We start from the raw sequence: 21,093 nt of genomic DNA, 5'->3' as shown, positions 1-21,093 counted from the left end.
GCTTTTGAATTGCATTCAATTCCGACTGCCAGTTCCGGAGTTACGGGTTCAAGAGTGTGGTCACGCAAGAAATTCCAATATAAATCGGAATCAGCATGTTATCTAAAAGATGCAAAACTTCATAAAATGTGTTCTAAATCGCTTGGATTTATAGCTTCAGCTCACTGACGTCCAATCAGACCCAAATTGACAATTTTGGACATTTTCGGTGGAACCGAAAGCATCGAAAAGTGGCAAAGATCCTGAATTGAATTCTGCTTCACAGGAATGTCTGACTCGATTTTCTCAAATTTAGTCTCAAATGAAAGCTACAACATTCCTATTGACTGCTATTGAATTTCATTCGAATCGGAGTTCTGGTTCCTGTGTTACGGGTTGAAGTATGTGTTAACATTCGAAATTATGAGGGATATGGTATTTACATTGAATGCTACAGAATTTCATTTCAACAAAGTATTGATTCAATCGCCCTCGGCATGATACTGTACCTTGACGTGGTCCGGGGGCTTTTCCACCAAAGCAGTATTACAGTGATGATATCACATAGAAACTTGGGATACGATTATTTTATTTTTAGTTAAGCTACATTGTGATCAAATTTTGTACTTAACTTGGCGACCTTTATTACACACTTATGCCATGGTCGAAATAATGTACAATGTGGGTTTGGGGCCAAGTACTCTCTGGAGGCACCTTGGGCTTAGCGAAGAGCCCCGACCAGAGACTCTCCTAAATTTGGAATATACCATGTCAGTGGCACCCAGCGTGGCACACTGCCGAGCTGAGACGGTTAAAAGCGACTAAAAGAGCCGCTCTCAAGAAGTACTCCAAGTTTGGGGGCTACGTGCTGCGACAACACTACGTTCATGTTAACCAAGTCTATAAAAAGTCATCGAAGCGTTGCCATGCCGATTACTTGCGAAACGTGCTACGTAAGTTGAAGTCCGAACCTAAAACATTCTGGAAGCATGTAAACGAGCAAAGAAAGGAATCCGGGTTGCCTTCAACGATGAGCTATGGAGGACGTATGAGCTCTAGTTTACAGGAGATCTGCCAACTATTCTCTGAAAAGTTCGCGAGTGTTTTCTCCAACGAGAAGCTGACACCGACCCAGGCTTCACGCGCGGCTCTCAATGTACCTCAATCATACCAGTCTTTGAACTCTATCAATATCGACAATAATATGGTACAACTGGCGGTTATGAAAATGAAGGCTTCAACCTCGGCAGGCCCAGATGGTATACCAACTATTATTCTAAAAAAATGCTCTGCCGGTCTAATTGAACCTTTTTGTCATCTGTTTCAATTGTCGCTAACAACCGGAGTATTTCCCGAACTCTGGAAATCCTCCTTCATGTTTCCAGTTCACAAAAAAGGTGATAAAAAGGTAGTTGACTACCGTGGTATTCCAACGCTAAGCGCAGTTCCTAAGCTGTTTGAAATGGCTGTGTTGGAACCCATCTCCAGCCACTGCAAGCAGTATATCTCCGAGACTCAGCATGGATTTATGCCGAAACGTTCAACATCTACGAATCTTCTGTCGTTCACAACATATGTTACAGATGCTATGTCGGACGGCCTTCAAACTGACGTTATCTACACGGACCTTTCAGCTGCTTTTGACAAGATAAATCACGCTATTGCAGTGGCAAAATTGGATAGACTCGGCTTTGGTACTAATATTCTCCGTTGGATGCAATCGTATCTCAGTGATCGTCGTCTAGCAGTCAAGATAGGTGATTGTGTATCCGAAGAGTTCTTTGCTTCATCTGGTATTCCGCAAGGCAGCCATCTCGGTCCATTGATTTTTCTTCTGTATTTCAACGACGTTAACTTTTGTTTAGAAGGACCACGGTTGTCTTTCGCCGACGACCTCAAGTTATACCATAGAATCCGGAATACTGATGATGCAGCTTTCCTTCAACGCCAACTGGAAACCTTTGCGGAATGGTGCGAGATCAACCGAATGACCCTAAACCCCAAGAAATGTACGGTCATTACGTTCTCGAGGAAAAAAAAACGCCAATTCGATTCGATTACTGTCTAGCTGAATCCACGATTGACAGAGCGAATTGTGTCAAAGATCTCGGAGTTTTTCTCGATGAACAACTGACGTTTAAACAGCACATCAGCTATATTGTCGCAAAGGCATCACGCTGTTTGGGGTTCATAATGAGAATATCTAAGCACTTTTCAGATATTTACTGCTTGAAATCTCTCTACTGCTCACTCGTTCGATCAACTCTGGAATATTGTTCAGTTGTGTGGAACCCTCATTATCTCAACGGTGTCCATCGAATTGAGGCAGTACAGCGCAGATTAGTTCGGTTTGCCCTTCGTCGATTGCCTTGGAGCAACCCTCACCAGCTGCCAAGTTATGAAAGCCGGGGTTTGCTTATTGGACTCGATACATTGCAAGTGCGACGGGATCTATTCCGTGCTATGACGATTTCGGATATTTTGCAAGATCGAATTGACTGCCCCGAGCTTCTCAGTGCGATAAACATGAACGTTCGCCCTCGCAATAATTTATTCCTCCGATTACCTCTTCGCCGGACTAACTATGGAGTAAACGGTGCCATCATTGGTTTGCAGCGGACCTTCAACAGAGTTTCATCCGATTTCCATCTTCACATTCCACGTAGCAGATTACAATTTGACTTTTTAAATAGATTAAGAAATTACCATTAGGACCACACTGTGTCTGTTTATATTAATTAATTATAAATAAATCAATAAATAAATAAATAAACAATATATGTCAGGGCTCTCGAAGATGACAATATACCAAACAATCTTTGACAGCCCTACGCGATAACTCATGCACACCTACGCCCGCGATCCCCAAAGCACGATAGTACCTCATTGATAAAATGATCGTGATAGCATTCACAAATTTACAAACGCTAACCCACAGGCGCCCGTGTTCGCATGGTCACGGGTCGATCACGTCCGGAAGTCTGCTCCATGGTCGCACGACTACAGAACCGAAACTATACTCGCGAAGCTGTATACACGCCATCACACGCGACGTACATAGGCCCACGCGATCGAATACCCTACCATACAAATGTCTGAGTCCATCGTCATGAATTGGCAGGGGCGAATATGCAAATGCGATCGTCCACCAATACATGCATAATCTCGAATACGCGAAAGTGATATGGAAGAACGCATTCTCTTTTAGCATCTGAGCCATACTGCGAAAATTAAGTATCAAATTCGCGGTCCGCGCGCGATCATCTAAGAACACACTCGAATATGCGAATGGAAACACGGTTATAAAATCGAATTTATACATGCGAAGTTACATGCACGCTGGCACACGCGACATACAAACGCCCACGCGATCGAACACGTTAACGGACAAACCCTCGTGATGATGCACGCGATCGTGACGTCCCTGTGTTTGCATATGTCTGTACCGTACAACAAATGTCATTTAGAATCACGACCCGCTGCAATTGATCTCATCTACAATTGTAGCGAGTGATTCTTCCAACTCCCTAGCTCTGCAGCTCCAGTAGAGCAACTCTCGAAAAAACATCCACACACTCTTACGCAATTAGACACATACATACAAAATCACACGTAATTACAGGTATTCGTCTGGCAACCGGGTGAAGTACATCTCAAACGCAGAACTTATCATTTCAATGATGGCCTTGGATCTGCGTTGCCTGTGTTCAAGGAACCATAGCTTCGTCCGTCAGGTCAAGGATGTATGAAACCCGCTAGCCACCACCCTCGGCCCTAGCTGCCCATAAAGGGATAAAAAACAAAGTATTGATTCAATCGCGTGCCGCACATGTTTGACTTCCATTTGTCTCGAATATTATGAAGGAATCGATTTGCTTTTTTTTAGAAGTAATAAATTTTAGTTTCCATCATTGGGACCGAGTGCGGCCTGTTGATGTGTGTGTGTGTGTAAATGAATAAATAAATAAATAAATAAATAAATAAATAAATAAATAAATAAATAAATAAATAAATAAATAAATAAATAAATAAATAAATAAATAAATAAATAAATAAATAAATAAATAAATAAATAAATAAATAAATAAATAAATAAATAAATAAATAAATAAATAAATAAATAAATAAATAAATAAATAAATAAATAAACAAATAAATAAATAAGAATTTCAGCTCTCCCGACCGTGAATTTCCCACACAGCTCTGAACCCTACTGCTCTAAACTCCACCAAGGAGTCCGAAATTTGTCTGATCACCCAGATTCCATTCGAAATGACTACTTCGGAGGAGGCTGTGCTTGATTTCAGGTCTAGCTGGTCGTGCTAGTTCGCTGGTCTCATAACCGCCATATCAGTCGTACACGGCATGATATTCTACATGCGCTCCTCTCTGCGATGATTAGTTGAAAGCCGGCTACTCGGTGTAGTCCCCGACGGTGGAGCCTACCTCGGCGGAGAGTTTCCCGATGAAAGAATGTCTCCCGCAACCGTTGACGGACGCGTTATTGCTGCTTCGATGCAGTCCAGCAGAATGCCATCGCTTCCGGATGGAGAATTGCGTCCGGTTACCTGGTTCCCCGACGATTCAAGCCGGCGATTCGCTACGGGCTACTCGGAATAGCTCCCGACGATGTATTTTTGCTACTGCGACAAAGAGTTCCCCGGCAGTGGAAGATCTCCCGAAACCGATGCTACCCAGGCAAACGCCAAGGTCGATCCTGCGATTCTAGGTGGAAGGTGACTTCCAATTCACACAGGTGACCATTTGCTGGTGCCACTTCACGATCTACTCAAACTAGTCCCCGGCGGTAGGCCTAGCTGACTCCGACGGAGTAATTTTCCGACGTTAAAAGTTCTCTTGAAACAGTTATCTCGATACTATGCGGTCTACCATCGACGATGCGTGCGCTCAGTCTAGTCCCCGACGCTGGATTCTACTTTATCTCTCTTCCACAAACTGACTTGTCAAGTGCCAAGGTCGGTCCAGTGACTCCGGTTGAAGTGTAGATTTCAGTTCATCGGTACCTCGACGACTCAAAGCCATGTACTGCTACGTCGCTGGTCGTTGCTCCCTTTGCCAGCTTCGTTGCAAAGCTGACATGATCTGAGCGACTGTTCTGTTCACCACGTCCCATTTTTCCAACCAAAATGTCCACGCATATTCTTTGGACAATATTGTTCATGTTAACGTCCTCACCGACAGTGGCGCTCATTTCCTTTTGCTCGTGCTCGAACCGCAGGATTCGAGGACCACGTGCCTAGGCGTTTCCTCTGCATCACAGCACGCGATGCGGAACGGCGATCTCGCGTGGCCGAACCTGTTTAGATATGTCTTGAAACAGCCATGACCAGACAAGAGCTGGACAGGAACATGTGGAAGTTCACCCTCACTGACAGCCATGGAATTTGTCGATGGGTCTAGATAACGTTTACAACGTTATCCCACTGATGCTGTCACTTGCTTAAGGTATCAACTCGGGCTCGTTTACGGATTCCTCTCGTGCCTCGATCCCTATAATCACTAGCTTCTTCGAGTAGAAGGTTTATGGGAATTTTTCCAGCAATCACGTAGGTTGCCTCGGACGAGATAGTTCGATACGCGCTAGACAACCGCATGGCCATTAACGTGAACGTGGTGTTCAGCCGAGATGCATTCCTCTTCGTCTGCGGTACCGTCACCCAAGCAGGTCCTGCGTTTTTTATGTGGAGATGGCTACTGATCACCGAATTGTTGGACATGATCCGAGATAGTGCCGAGATCACTTTTACAGCCCTCCCGTATGCGTGGTTCTTGCGTATCCAGTCTTCGACAACATATGTCGCCTTGGTTGCGAGTACTTCTACTTCCTCTAGTGATTCGCCGATCACTAGGAGCACCACGTCGTCCGCAACAACCTTCACGCCCCTGGAAAGACTCAGTTTCAGCACTCTGTCGTATATAGCAATACAAAGAGTAGGGCCGAGTACGGAACCCCCTGGAACGCCCGCTGCTACGGTTACACTTCTTTTTCCGGCGTCAGTTTCGTAGATCAGTTGCCGGTTCTGGAAGTAGCTCCTCAGAATCCTACACAGGTACTCAGCCTCCTTAATTTCTACGACCGTTCATATGGCATCTACAGTGGATCTACCTTTCCGGTAAAGCCATTCTCTCCCTCCGTTTATGTTGTAAGCCTGTCTTTCAAGCACCTATTGTATCCAATAGGCATATCGGCTTGTATGTTGGATGATCTACAGGGGGCTTGCCTGGCTGCGGTAACAGCACCAGCTTTTCTCGCTTCCTGATGTCGGGGAAGTTATCATCGTCGATGCTCGTTTGCAACGCGGTCCTAAACATATCCGGGTTTGTTAGGATTACTGTTTTCAGGGCCACATTGGTGATACCGTCTGGTCCCGAGGCCAGAGGTGTATATATGTTTGGGAACTGCTCGGTCTAGTCCCGGATGGTGGATCTAGCGTACTCCGAAGAAGAATTCCGCGGCGAAAGAAGTTCTCCCGAAAGCGAGCCAACCAACCAGGTGTTGAGGTCAATTCGGCGATTCCGGTGGAGCAGGGCGTCCGGTTCGTGATGCCCGCAAGACCCACGATGGGGGTGTCTCGTCGTGCTCTACTCAGTCTAGTCCCCGGCGAAGGAAATTCTTCCGATATCGATTCTGCTTTGTTTTTAGCACCACAACTTCTTTCGCCCTTTGGCTCCCTGTCCGGTGCCATTTAGCACCACAACTCCTTTAGGCCCTTTGGTTCCCCTCTCGTTCCATTTCGCTCCTCTAGCCTACTCCGACGGAAAATTCCCAGGCGAAAGAGGTTCTCCCGAAACCGAGCGATAGATTCTCCCGATACCGATGTTCGTTTCCGTAAGCCATTAGCTCCCAGCTTCATCTACTCGATCCAGTCCCCGGTGATGGACCTACACTACGCAACGGGCCAACCAGTAGGTGCTGAGGTCCATCCAACGATTCCGGGTGGAAGGTAGCTTCCGGTTCACTGGCGCCCCAACGACTCGAAACTGGTACTACATCGCTTACTACTCACCTGATCCCCGACGGTAGACCCAGTCTACACCATCGGAGAGTTCCCCGGAATTTCTCCCGAAACCCGATTTGTAGATCCACGGCGGTGTTCTAGTCAATGGCTCTGATTTGTTGGTCCCTTCACCACGACTCGTAACCACTCTGTTGACAGCGTCCCAGATATGCTCATCGTGGCACATCTCTTCGACGATATTGTCCACTGTTATACCAGGCATACCCCTTCGGACTTCTTCGAACCTAGGGTATTCGAAGACCACGTATCCCGGTGTCTCTTGCACGTTCACACAATCCGGGCAAAAGCGTGTCCAAACCAATACAGGTACTTCCGGAAGCATCCATGCCCGGACAAAAACTGCGCCAAATGGAAGTCTTCCTATGTACCCAAGCAGACACATTTAGGATGAGTCGGTGGGTCCACCTTCCTTTCTCCGCGTTGTCCCATTCTTGTTACCACTTATCCTACGAGTCCGCTTGGGCCATCATGTATATGTGTGTGTGTATGTGTGGATGTATATGACCAACAATCGAGAAGTGCGATCATACAGCAAATCCCCATATAAACCATGATATCTAATTCATGCAAAACTTCTTAAAATGGTACGTCCCATTATCACATTGTCCACCTAGGATGGTCTTCATGTTCCGAAGAACTTGCCAATGTTCAGAGTTAATTTCACACCTTTTCTTCAGAAATTTTTTAACCGATTTCCACCATCTTCCAAATTTGAAATGATTGATGCAACGCTTCAATTGCCTGCTATTAAATTTAATCCAGATCTGACTTTGGATTCCGGAGCTACAGGTTGGTTAGTGCGGTCACATGGGAAATAGCACAAAATTTGATTATGGCAACCCCGGCAAATAAATCAATTCCGACCGAAGTTCTGGCAACATTGCCCACACCAACTGTCAAATGAACTTTGTGTTGTATTGGTTTGAAGTTCGAAGAGAATACGCGAAAGTATCTTGATTGCAAAGTAATGGGTTCGGCACTCGAAGTGTAACCAATTGAAAAGGCCCTACATTCGGTTCGGGAAATTACTAGAATGTGTGAAAATAATCAAAAATTGAGAAATAATTCACTTTTTCTCAAGATGACAACCTTTTACCTTAACTATGACTTTGAGACGAATTGCGAGCTACCCGAATATATGACTCGCGGGTATTTTGGCCCACCTATGGATTTTGGCTTTCTTCAGCGTCTCAAAGCTGGTGGATTTCTTACTTAAAATCTTGCTCTCAAAAATGGCTCAAATGAGAATAATCAATTGGATTCACATCAGCCATTCCTCGTTCACTGGGGCTTTGTGAGACGGTACCGAGTCTTGTTGAAAATATGATGCAAGGATCGATAAAAACGATTGGAGAGCATCCATCTGCGGTTATAGCGGCCCAAACCATTATTTGTGGCGGGTGCTGCCTCCTGGTGCGCTTTAAATGCGTTTTAGGGTGTGTGTGTGTGTGTGTGTGTGTGTGTGTGTGTGTGTGTGTGTGTGTGTGTGGAAATCACGTCATGTATTTGGTTATGCGTCATAATCACTTTACTCGCTCCACTCTCGGTAAAACGGGGCAATTTTATGATTTCAAATTGGTCAATTTGCCTTTCTCATATAGAAAAATTTGTGTAATCGCTCAGAAAATCGTCCACATAATCCCGGCCCAGAGGATCGAGAGTCATATACCATTCGACTCAGTTCGTCGAGATCGGAAAAAGTCTGTAGATGTGTGTAACAAAAATGCCATTTTTTCAGAAATGGCTGAACCGATTAGCACAAACTTAGTTTCAAATGAAAGGTACATTTCTATGGGCTGCTATGAATTTTGTGTCGATCGAAACTCCGGCTCCGGGGTGGACAATGCAACCACACAGCAATTTTCTATGTAAACTATTACCACTATGATATCAAAATAATGCAAAACCTATTAAAATGAGTGTTAAATTACTTGATTGTGCCAGTCTAGATTAATAATGATTAATCAAAGTCACTTTGACCACATTGACCACCTCCATTGACCATTGAAGATTGTAAGTTGGATTATAATTTATGAAAAATTTCAATTGACAAATATATGTTTAGTGTGCGCAGAAGACGAGCGAAACGTCCGCATGATCTGGTAATACGTTTATGTCTTTTTATCTCGCCGAAAAACGTCGATAACCATCATCAAACAAGTTTGGAGAAAAAAGGAAAGGCACAACTCCACCACTAGGGGGATTGAAACAAGGTTTTTCTTGTTACTATCAAATCAAACAAAAATTTTGATTGCAAATTTCGCCTTTCATTTTCGCCAAGTTCGTTACCATAATATTTCGACTTATTCACGAGGATTATTATCGATAGATTTTCACCGCTCACCGCGCCGCACATTTTCCAAGCTTCAGCCCAGCAAACATTGACAAACAGTATCAAAACATGCCCGTCAGTGTCTATCGCTATGCCGCGGATAACGTTACTACTCGCCATCGCCATTTTCGCGCTTTCACAGCAAACTTCACTAGTTCGACAGGTTCGAATCGTTGCAACAGGAAGAAAACCACAGGATGGTGAGGTAGAAATGGAAGGATCGCACGGCGGTATCACCGCATCCATCAACGAATTCCCCTACTTGGTTTCGTTCCAATACTAACAAGGATCATCTATAAATGACGTAGCATTATATGGGGGAGGGGGGGAGTATTGTATTTTGTGATGATGTTTGACGACAGGGGGGTAGGGGGTCATGTCATGCTACGTAGCTTTTTTAAAGGGGAATAACCCACTCAAAAAATACTACGTCATTTATGGATCGTCCTTCATCAGAACAAATATCATCATTATTGCAGGGGAACACTTTTAAGCACCCGTTGGGTGCTCACGGCGACTTATTGTGATCCGATCAACTGGGGCTTTGATAACGTTTACCTTGTTGCTGGAGAATACTATCTCGATAAAGCGGATCACGAAGAACAAATAATCAAATTGATGAGATTTATTACCCAACCCAATGATCAAAAAAATGAAAGAATTTCCGAACTGGCTTTAGCTTTCCCCGAAAGCTCTATCAAACGGAGCTGTTTCAAACGGACATCCGGTGGGTAGCTATGTAGGTATTCCCGGTTGGGGTAGCTGAACGGCTGGTCGTTTTCTTGTTGCCAATATATTGATGGTACGTTGGTAATTATTTTAATTCAAACACGTTTTTGAATAGATATTTTTACAGAAAGTATTCTTACCAACGATACCGCCATTAGCCTGTCAATTTCACCTTAACACATCCACACCGGTAGTGATTTGTGTCCTTGAAAAAACGTAAATGAATATGGCCAGTTGGAGCGCAGTTTCTGTTCCGTAGACCTCGGTAGTCCAGCGGTGGTGCTTGGCAGTGAGGCCACACCAACTTTGGTGGGAATCGTTTCATGGGCGCCTGACAACTGCCTAAATCCCGTGGTTCCCCTGGTATTAGCGAATGTTAAGCACTTTCACCCATGGATACGTGAAACAACTGTTCGTCAAATGAACTTGATCCGTAGGAAAACGTACGAAGGACGTTCCGAGAGTTTAGCTTATGTCTTACACTTCAGTTACATCACGATTTGTTTAAATCCTATGACATCTGAAAGTGTGAGATTACGCTCAAACGTTTCGGGGCTTTTTTTACCAACATACAGGAAACATTCATTCCGTAACACAGCCGAAACGACAATCGAAAGCAGTCGCCATAAATAAAATAGTACAGTCTAGCAATTTCCCCAAAACAAAAATACTTTCTATATCCGATCGGGAAAGCCTTCACTTTGTCGATTTCAATGAAGATAGAGCGTGGTTCCCAACAGCGCGGACAGCCTTGGACCATATATTCTCACGGGTGGGGACCGTTTCGAACAATCGAGCACCGAATTTTGTTACATAGAAGAAAGGGGCTGTTTGCTGTGCGGTCTGTCGCCGGAAAAAGGAAAATTCGTTACCAAATTAATTGACTGTGGGACCGGGCGAAGCGGCTTTCGCTGTTTAATAATTCAGCGTGTGGTATGGACAATTGGTCGCTTGAAGCGGCCTTGCGACAACGGAGCTGCGTTAAAAATGTATTGCTTTTTGTTTTTTGATTACTTCGGAACCTCAATTAGCTACATCGATTCAATTTTAATTTAGTCGATTTCAAAATATAATATAATTACATTATTTACATATGTTAACATGTGAATAAAACTAGTTCAAAGGGTGCAATTTACTACCGGGTTGCACAAAGAACCCGGATATTTCTCAACTACGTTCCATGGAAAATTTGGAACGGCAAGTACGACCGTGTCTCGTGTGATTACAATCTTTAAGATGCGTTTGACTATAAAAGGATGAAAGGTAGTAGCGGAATAAGTAATTCGATACGCCCTAAGGTGACCAACATGATTATATAATTATTCAAGCGGCCACATTTCAATCCGGGGTTTCCCTAGAACATCGACGGTGTCAGTTTATTTCATCCTAAAAACCATGGATCATCCTGAAGAACATGTCTAAAAGATTTACGAAGAACCAAACTAAAATGAAAAGCAAATTGCCATCGCCAAAACTCGTGCTCAGAAGCTTTATACACAGTTTCTCAACACATTGTATAGTATCGTGATGGATTATATACTTCCATAAACCTCTTGTTAACTCCTTGGAAATTTTGTGTCGATAAGTCTAAGCGCGTTCAAACGAAGAAAATGCTGAGATTTGGCAGGCGATTTGCAGATGCAGCTGTTACTGTGGATCAGCTGTATTGGTTACGGCCTCGTTAATGTTTTCGTGTTCTGTGAATTATCTTTTGTCCTCAGTGCAGTACATTTAATCAATGTAAATGAAAATTTTCAAGTGAGTTTTTTCTTATGTAAAAATTAATGCTGAATACGAGTTTTGTGTTGGTTTTTCGATATTTTTGCTTTTGACTAAAAAATACGAACAACAGCCTGAAAAATACGCTTGGGGGCACGATACGTCACTACTATAATGTAAATTAGAATTATTTTGACAGGAAAATTTTGCGTAATTTCACGTGAAAAGCGGCAAAACGAAGTGGAAGAGGATATAAATAATGCAATTACATCTGTTCAAAATAGCGCCAGTATTCGATAGCCTCTAAACAATTTAGGGTTCCGTTCGAAACATTACATGCTCGTGTGAAAGGAAAGTGCTCGTCATAAATGTAAGAGCATCAGATATTTAGCGTGTGTTAACAATATAATACTGTAAGGTGTTCTTGAAGTTGATAATCGAAAAAAAACACTATCGAAAAAGAGAAGGAAAAGGAATCCAAAAAATATACTCCGAAGCGCAAACGTGATTGTCGCACAGCAAAGCAACCACGTAAGCCGGAATGCACAGCTTCAATTCCATACTCTGGCTACGACGAGGACATCGAAAACGTCATTCTTAAGTATAAAGTCAGACACAGCTGTTGAACAAATATGTTTTTGCCTTTCTCAATAGAAAGGTATTGCAATTGCTCTGAAAACCGACTTTTGAACGGAGGCCCGGAGGGCCGAGTGACATATACCATTCGATTCAGATCGTCGAGTTCTTTCAACATTTTTTTCACCATTTGTTTCTGCGATTTCGTGAATTTTCACATCATTTGCCACTTCCTCATTTTCTTACCTGAATGACGTCAATGGATTGCAAGTATTATTTGTGTTGTTAATTTTTAAATGATCTGCAGTATTCTTACTCTTCAAATAAAAGTTGAACCACTGACTTTCAAAGCGTGTACATTGCTTTTTTAACCTCGAATATAGTGACCTATCGTACCCCCAGATTTTAAAAATATCCAAAAAAGTTCCTTCGCCTTATTGGATTTAGCTTGAAAAATATTTTTCCATGCATAAAATCATTATTGCCAAAACGTTGCCAGTTGTTATAACCTTTCCAACAAGTGCTTGTTTGTCAAAATCAGTGCAAAAATGCCAACGCGCGAGCTCGCCAAAAAAAAACTGACCTACTTGACCCCACCCTATTCTACTGAGAATTCCGAACTCCGACATTTTTTTCCAAAACACGACGTCCACCTTTTGGCCGACACATTCGATGGAACAGGGTTGCCGTAATTAACAAGTTTTGTTTTTTGCCGATTTTCCTCCGCACAAAAAATGTTAAATTATACACCATTTGGGCCCCTTGGCCCAAATAATAGTGGATACTTTAACTAGGAACATTTGAATAGAGCTAAAATTTAGCTTTAATCGTATTCCTCGTCAAGTGGAGGCCAAACACTGTCGGAATACTGTTAAAAAAAGCTGAAGCGGATAGTGCTTGAAGGTCAAGGCGTTCGAAAATTGTAAGCAATCCACCCTGAAAGACAGTAAGTCAGAGACGAATAGTGCTCGATAGAAGTCCCTTGGGATGCTGCAAGCGTCGAGCTGTATTAGCTGACATCACCGGTTTTTGTAGCTCGGTAGCTGAAACTATTTTCGCTCTGGGAGCGTATTCGCCAAAAAATGTTCATGTCTTTGGCGCAAGAAAGGTCCTTATAATTTGATATTGACGCCATTAAAGTAAAAGAGGGATATTACTGGACCGAGATTGCTTCCTTGGACGATGCCGGATGTAGCGATGCATGGTTCAGATAGACAGTCATTTGGCTGCCCTTCAATGTTAGCTTCTTTGTCCGAGCAGCCTAGATAAGCCGTGTAGTGTCGGTAGTAAATGTTTCAAACGGTTAAAAATTCTTCTACGGATCACTTGTTCCAGTTCTAAAAAGGGAACCCCAATTGTATTGTGCCATGTGATCCGTACTATGGTTGAAATTTTTGTAAGGATTTGAAATATTCTCAATGCCGAATTTCGCGCCAACTCGAACAAATGTTGGCAGCACCCTCTCAGATTTTAATAAAACTTTCTGTACATGAGAACTTTGTCAGAAAAAGTCACTTTGCATACTTTGTTTTTCCAAAAATGATCGCGATTGTATTTTGAAAAGGGTCAAACTTTTTTTTACCATTTTTTTTCAAATGGCTATAGGTAGTCTAAAAATGACAAATCCTACAAAAAATGTGGTGGGAGTGATTTTCACAAAATTAGTCAAACTTTTGAATCAAAATATTGAAAAAATTCTTCATCGACTTCTACACTGAAAAAAAATCGATTTTAAAAATTTAAAGTCGATTTATAAAAAACCCCGTAATTGATTTGGATGAAATTTTGTTCCAAGATAGGTAATTATGTTCCCTACCTACCGTTAAAAATTCAAGTTGGGCACTTTCAAGGAAAAAAAGTTGTTTGAAAAAAACTTTTCCTTGTTCAAACTGAATTTTCATTCATTATTTTTTTTATCGAAAACTTAACCAATGGAAGTCATAATCATCTCAGAATCGAATTTTCTCAACTGTTAGTTGCCTGATATATGCAAAAAGTATCAATAACGAATTTGGTGTAGCATCTCGGACTGGACTGGAACGAGACCGAAGGGATTCGTTTAACGGAAATCTGGTACTAGAATACTTAGCGCACGACCAGACAACATGTTTAATATCGCGATAACCGCCACCACAAGCGCATAGACCGCTATCCACGACCTCAATACGCTGCAGATGGGCTTTCTACGTATAATGATTGTACATGACCCGATGAATCACCCGAATGAAATCATGACCCTCATCCATTCTCTTGCACCAAGGTTTGTTGATACCTTTGGGATTCCTAAATTTCCATCTCTCCACGAAATTTGCCAATTTTTGAGAGTCCTCTGAGGAGAAATATTTAGAAACTCGTTGAAGCTACGCGATCCTTCATAAATATCACCTTCTAATACCTGAATGCCCACCTTCTCATTATCAAGTGTCCGCCTTCTCATTGCCGGAATGGAGCGAAAGAGTTCAAACTTTGATCTGCTATGATTTTTCAGATAAAGTACCCAAAAACATGTTTTCCCCAGGAAATACAAAGAGTGCTTTCCATGCTGCATCAAACGGAGGGCCTCCTGTAACTGTAACGATGTGGGCATGGTCGTTGTTAAATAAACTTAAAACCAGCAATTTTGTGGGGAGACTGCACAGCCTCTTTTATGATTGAACTCACCACTACTGTCATAATAATTAGCATAAAAGCGATGCATAGCTGTTATATGACGAACGTTCCGTGTATTCCAATCACAGGATGAATCGAATACACAACGTAGGCCCTAGCCACCGGACGAAATATTGTTTCTCTGATGATCTGTCCACTAATCCGTCGACGGATCGGTGCCAATAATCACGTTTTAAAGTTTCATCAAGTTTTTCATTTGCATTTGTAGCGTCGCGTATATTGGGAAAAATTCGGGCGTTCCGACATTCAAAAGTCCCTTTCGCGTATAATTCTAAGCAATCTCTGCCCACAACGAAGTAGGAGACTGTTCACGGTTGTTCGCGTCGGGTACTCGTTTCGTCTGACTTTTAATCGTAATGCAAATGCATTGTGTAAAACCTGGGGCAAAATGTATGTATGTTTTGATGTTCCATGTGAAAACTCCTGCTAGTTTCTAAAATTACCGAGACCATGAACCACTTACTTCGGTTTTGTAACAGCACCCTTCAAGGGACACTCTCAGGCCTCTACGAGGAAGCTTAGGTGAGAAAACTGATTTTCCTTTTTCGTAAATTTATAGGCACATTAGAAGATGTTCTCACAATGGGATGGTCAGACTCTCGCTCTTTAGTGTACAAGGAAACGTAGAAATTAGTCGTTGTCGGTGGCGTAGAGCTCTTTTGCATTATCGGAGCGCTCCTTAAAAGAATGTTTCATTTTGTGCCCATAAAATTTATATGCGGGATATGTCGAGGGATCATGCGGAGTCTCTCCACAGTAGGAAAACTTTTCATGATTCTCTCCACATTTTCCACAGCGTGCCTTGTTTTGTACAATAAGTCGCTATAGGCCCAATTGTTTGCAACAACGGCAGAGCATGCCTCGCAGCACAAAAAGGCAAACAGGTAGACTAGTCCCGTCCAAAAGATCAAATTTTGGAAGAGCAGATTCGGCGAAAGGTTCGAAATGAGGCTGATGGAAAGTAGGTTGTTTTTATATACTCCTTGATTTTTCCTGAACGCAATTGCTTGCGAACCAAAATTTTCACTGGTTGAAGCAAAGGGTTCTTGAACGTGCGAACCACATACTTCGCAATTAAGGCCCCTGTTGGGGACTACACCATCAATCTCTACTTCTCGGGCGGGTACGTAGACAAGATACTTCTCCATACAGGGCCAAATGGTATTAAGTTAAATCTCGCATATATCGATGATGTTAAGTAGCTTATCTTTGCCCTCATTCAAGTTTGTTATGAATATATATCAAATCCGTTACTGATACTTTTTGCATGTATCTGGTAACTAGCAGATGGGAAATTGGATTCTGAGATGAGTATGACTTTCATTGGTTCAGTTTTCGATAAAATTATACTGAAAAAAATCAGTTTGGACAAGGAATTTTTTTTTTAAATAGCTTCTTTTCCTTAAAAGTGCCCAACTTGAATTTTTGACAGTGGATAAGCAACATAATTACCTATCTTGGAACAAGATTTCATCCAGATCAAAGATGGGGTTTTTTGTAAATCGACTTTGTTTTTGAAATCGGTTTTTTTCAGTGTAGGAGTCGATGAAAAGTTTTTTCAATATTTTCCTTCAAAAAATTAACTAATTTTGAGAAAATCACTCCTACAAACATTTTTTGTAGGATTTGTCATTTTTAGACTGAAGCCATTTCAAAAAAAATTGTAAAAAAAGTTTGACCGTTTCAAAAGACAGTCAACATCATTTTTGGAAAAACAAAGTATACAAAGTGGCTTTTTGTGACAAAGTGACAAAATTTTCAACTCTGAATACGATTTAGCGCGAAATTCGTCCAATGGCGAACGGAACCTGGCAAGTGCCGGGCGAATTTCCCAGTAGGTATAAGCAAGCGAATAACAACCGGATTTCATCCCTTGCAGTTCTTTGATTCTGAGCTACTGTGTGCAGATCAAGTCAAATACAATGGCCTCCAAACTGAATTGGCCTCCTCACATTGAGCTCAGATTCAAGAAAGCGTGCATGACCTTCGAGCAATGCAGACGAACTTTTGGAAAGACCTGGGGTCTCGAACCCAAATACAGCACTATCATGTGCATACAGATTGCAAGTCTTTAGAACAGTAACCATTTTTATATTGCTACCAGCCATACACGACTGTGATCACAATGGGGTCATATGGGGAGACGAAATTGTTGCTCCCAACAATATTACACGCACATGTAGTTTTTCTTACAGGGCATTAGTTTTCCAGACAACCTCATAGTAGGGCTAAAAAAGAAGAAAGAAAAAGAAAAGAGATAAATAAATTTGAATATTTGACGTTTTTGGAAATAGGCAGATGATGGTCATTTTGGGGACATCGCAGATATCCAACACATCCCATGTCGGAACATTGGCGGTCTTCCTCAAGCTTGAAAGGGATCATTTCACTGAGATTCTCAGCGCACGACCGGACACCATACTCGATGTCGCGACAACCATAGCCACAAGTGCAAAGACCACTCTTCACAAACCCAATACGCAGAAGATGCGCATCGAAAGTATCATAATTTGACATGAACCGGGAATAAATTCTGACCCATACCCATTCCTTTGAAAAAAAAAAAATCGTCGATACCTTTGGAACAATGGAATGTAATCACCTTTCTAAGTTTCCATTGCTCCATACGTCTTACCAACACCAACGTTCGAGCGTCCTCTGACGAGAAATGCTAAAAAAGTCGTTGTAGCTAATTGGTCCTTCATAAATATCATCTCGTAATGCCCATCGTAGCTGAAGTGACCTTCTTCTCATTACCCGTTTTTCCCCAGAAAATAGAGAGAGTGCTTTCCACGCTTCATCGAACGGAGGGCCCTTGTAGAACTGTAATGATCTGTACTGATGAAGTAATGGTCTGTGAGTAAAGTGTCAATAATTTCAAGGGTATGCTGAATAAAGGGTGTTACGATAAAAGATTGGTTTCAATTCACCTAGAGGAGCAATTGTGCTTTTTATTTCTTATTACACTCGACACGTGTAAATAAGAGCACGAAGGCCACAAATTTTTATACGACTCCGAGTCCAGGACTTCCGAGATCGGTGATAGTGAACAATTTCAGAAATCTTTGATCAGCTTTCAGTGTCTAGACTTGCGAATCGAAGTAATATGATGTAAATTTCAGTTGTCTTTGAACCTCTGAAGTTTTACGATTGTACCGTTTTATACGGGAAAGTCCCATGAGACTGAAGTTTAAGCTGTAATTTTGGAACCAAAAGACAGATCTGAATGATATTCTATAGCAGTCAATAGGAGTATTACATCTTTCATTTAAAATCAAGTTTGAGGAATTCGGTTCGAAATACGTTAAGGAAATGGTGTGAATTCACTTGGACACTTGCCAAATTGCATGATGTGATCTTCAACCCGTAACTACGGAACCGGAAGATCGATTAACAAAAAAATCAATAGCAGCTTATGGGTGCGTTATACCGCTCGTTTGAAACTTGAAGCTTGTGCAAATCGGATCAACCATCCCTGAGAAAATTGAGTGACATTATAAAATATATACACTCCATAATACAGACATTTTCCGATCTCGACGAACTGAGTTGTCGATTTTCAGAGTGATTGCATATAAAGTCGATTTTCAGAGTGATTGCATATCCTTTCTTAATGAGAAAGGCAAAATCAAATCATGATTCTTTTGCAAGGTCTATTCATACAGACCAAAGCAAAAATATTCACTCAAGCTTCCTGTTTAACCAATGCTGCTCGTTTGACTCCTTCCAACAAATTTTGCACAGCCTGCTTTGTCACTTTCCTCACCGCAGAACGCCAGTTTGCCACTACATCTACAGCTACATCTCGCAGACAACAGACGTTCGTATCTTCCTAAGGTTCCGCTTGACGATTGCCCAATATTTTTCTATTGGGTGAAGCTTCGGCGTGTTCGAAGGGTTCATGTCCTTATGCACTACCTGGGCGTTGTACGCGACATACCACTCCATGGCCTTATTCCGTAATGGCTAGATACTAAATCCGGTCAAAACAGAACGGAACAATTGTGTTGCTTCAGAAAAGGTAAATTTTCTGGTTCCAGAGGGCGCTTATATTTACTAACTTTTCAACAATGAAAGAAGAAACGTTTCTGTAAACACAAGAGATAATGCAAAAAATCTGTTATACAATTTGGTACAAGAAACAAATTCGTTACTCTGTCGGAAAGTTTGTGGTGGTGCCCTCTTGGTTTTAACAAATGAAATATCTTGTTAATAACAATTACCTTGTGCAATTTTTTGTTCCATTTTCTGATACGATACTTTTTGCCATCTGCGATCTAAGAAAGGCCTAATGCTGTTTGCCATCAGGTGCGAGATTTGGAAAAGTTAGTTGATGTGATGTTTCAATCAAACAATTGAAATAATCTGATGAGTCAATCAAATTAATTGCTTTATGTTTGTTATTTGATTATCACAAACGTATTTGTTGAATATGTCCTTGTAATTGTTTTTCTTTCGCGGAGTACATGTGTGTCGTCACGAATCTGTGCGACGGCAACTCATCCAGTCCATCAAATCCATCGAACCCGGAGTGACATAACCTTAGTCGGCAACACATAGGTATCACGAATTTCCACGCTTCATCCACATGTCCGTCTCTTCGCAAATAGTGATGAAAAGTTCATCTCAGCAGGCGGCAGCAGCTATCGTTGCTATCGTTACCACGTACCCAATCGGAGACTGATGACACGTGTCTCTGCTGTCAGCACATAGAAAAGGTATCGATTTTTCTTATATCTTCAATTGGTACAAGGATGCTGTTGGTCGGCATCAGGCTTCATCAATGGTGTATTTGCCGAAAGGCGCCGTGTTTTTCGATCCGGCGAGAATCGATCCAACTGTTTGTGCTGTCGGTCTGAGGTCTATTTTCCTGACGGTTGGAAACGAAATCATTGACTGTCAATTGATTGAACATTTAATTGCGAACGGTGAACTGACAGGTTTAGCATAGATTGCTTGCGGGATGCCGCTTCGAAATAATCGAATTAGCATCCTATTGTGTAACTGGGTATTGAACCGGAATCTATTCACTGCACTGCTGTACATCATAGCTACCCAATATTATGGATGCGACCAGTTGAAAATGTTTGAAAGGTCGAAACAGTAACCTCAAAAATTGATAGTAACTGCGATATCAAGAGCTACCCATTTAGTCAGATCGGGTATAATAGCAGCATAACTGTTTTACGCAAAACTGAGAAAACACGATTTGAATAAGATATGACATGAACGACGATATTGCTTTGAGCCTAATTGATATTGGCAATTTAACGGTTGACTATCAACTAAGGACATGGAATTCGATAATCGGGCTAGAGGACATTTTGTTGTACGTGGTGCAACTCGAACCAAAGCACGATTGAATCAGCGGCATGTTTTTGTAGTTCTTGCATGGTTTTGTTACGTTGGATATTTTGAACATTTTAGAATATTTTTCGGCCCTAAATAATGGAGTGGGCTCCTTGTAAAATGTGTACTGCAAGAATCAATGAAAACTCACCGAAAATGTATGATATTTATGACCAAAATCGATTGAATTGATTGGAGCAATACAAATATTAACTTTGTAAAATGCTCTAGATGATTACCTATAATCAAAAGAATGTCTAAGAAAAACGACAAAAAATAGTATGAAGTTTTCAAAAAAAGCTTGTTTATCAAGCAATTTGTATTTGTAGTCTAAACACAATGAAGTTTTTTTTTTAACATTTCATTCCATAAAATAGAACCATAATTTTTTAAATCATTAGAAGCATTAAAGTTTCACGAAATTTAAAAGATTTGATTATTTAAGTATTTGTTGTTTTAAAAAGCTCCAAGTTAACGAGATATCAAAGGCTTTCGACAGTAGGGGAGTTAAGGTAATTGTGCTGCGAAATGAACGTGGAGTGCTGCAAAAGGTTCGTAAATTTCGGAATAATTGTATAGCTATTAAACTATTTGACTGACCAAGTTACGCTCAAACCGAAATTGAAATCATCAAATGGCATTTAATGCTCCTCCCATGTAAACGTGGATTATAAACACCAACTGCTAAAAGATTCAAAG

The 21,093-nt window shown here is 41.6% G+C and overlaps 1 protein-coding gene across 1 annotated transcript in view; it reads left to right on the top strand.

Annotated features, from left to right (window-relative positions):
• The window catches only part of LOC131685732 (microtubule-associated protein futsch), a 298,318-nt gene that overhangs the window by 176,549 nt on the left and 100,676 nt on the right, over window positions 1-21,093 (top strand). The gene's annotated exons all lie outside the window — the stretch shown is intronic.

This window comes from Topomyia yanbarensis, chromosome 2 (assembly GCF_030247195.1).
Source record: "Topomyia yanbarensis strain Yona2022 chromosome 2, ASM3024719v1, whole genome shotgun sequence".
In the NCBI taxonomy this organism is placed as follows: Eukaryota; Metazoa; Arthropoda; class Insecta; order Diptera; family Culicidae; genus Topomyia; species Topomyia yanbarensis.
This window is presented reverse-complemented; position numbering and strand designations above follow the sequence as displayed.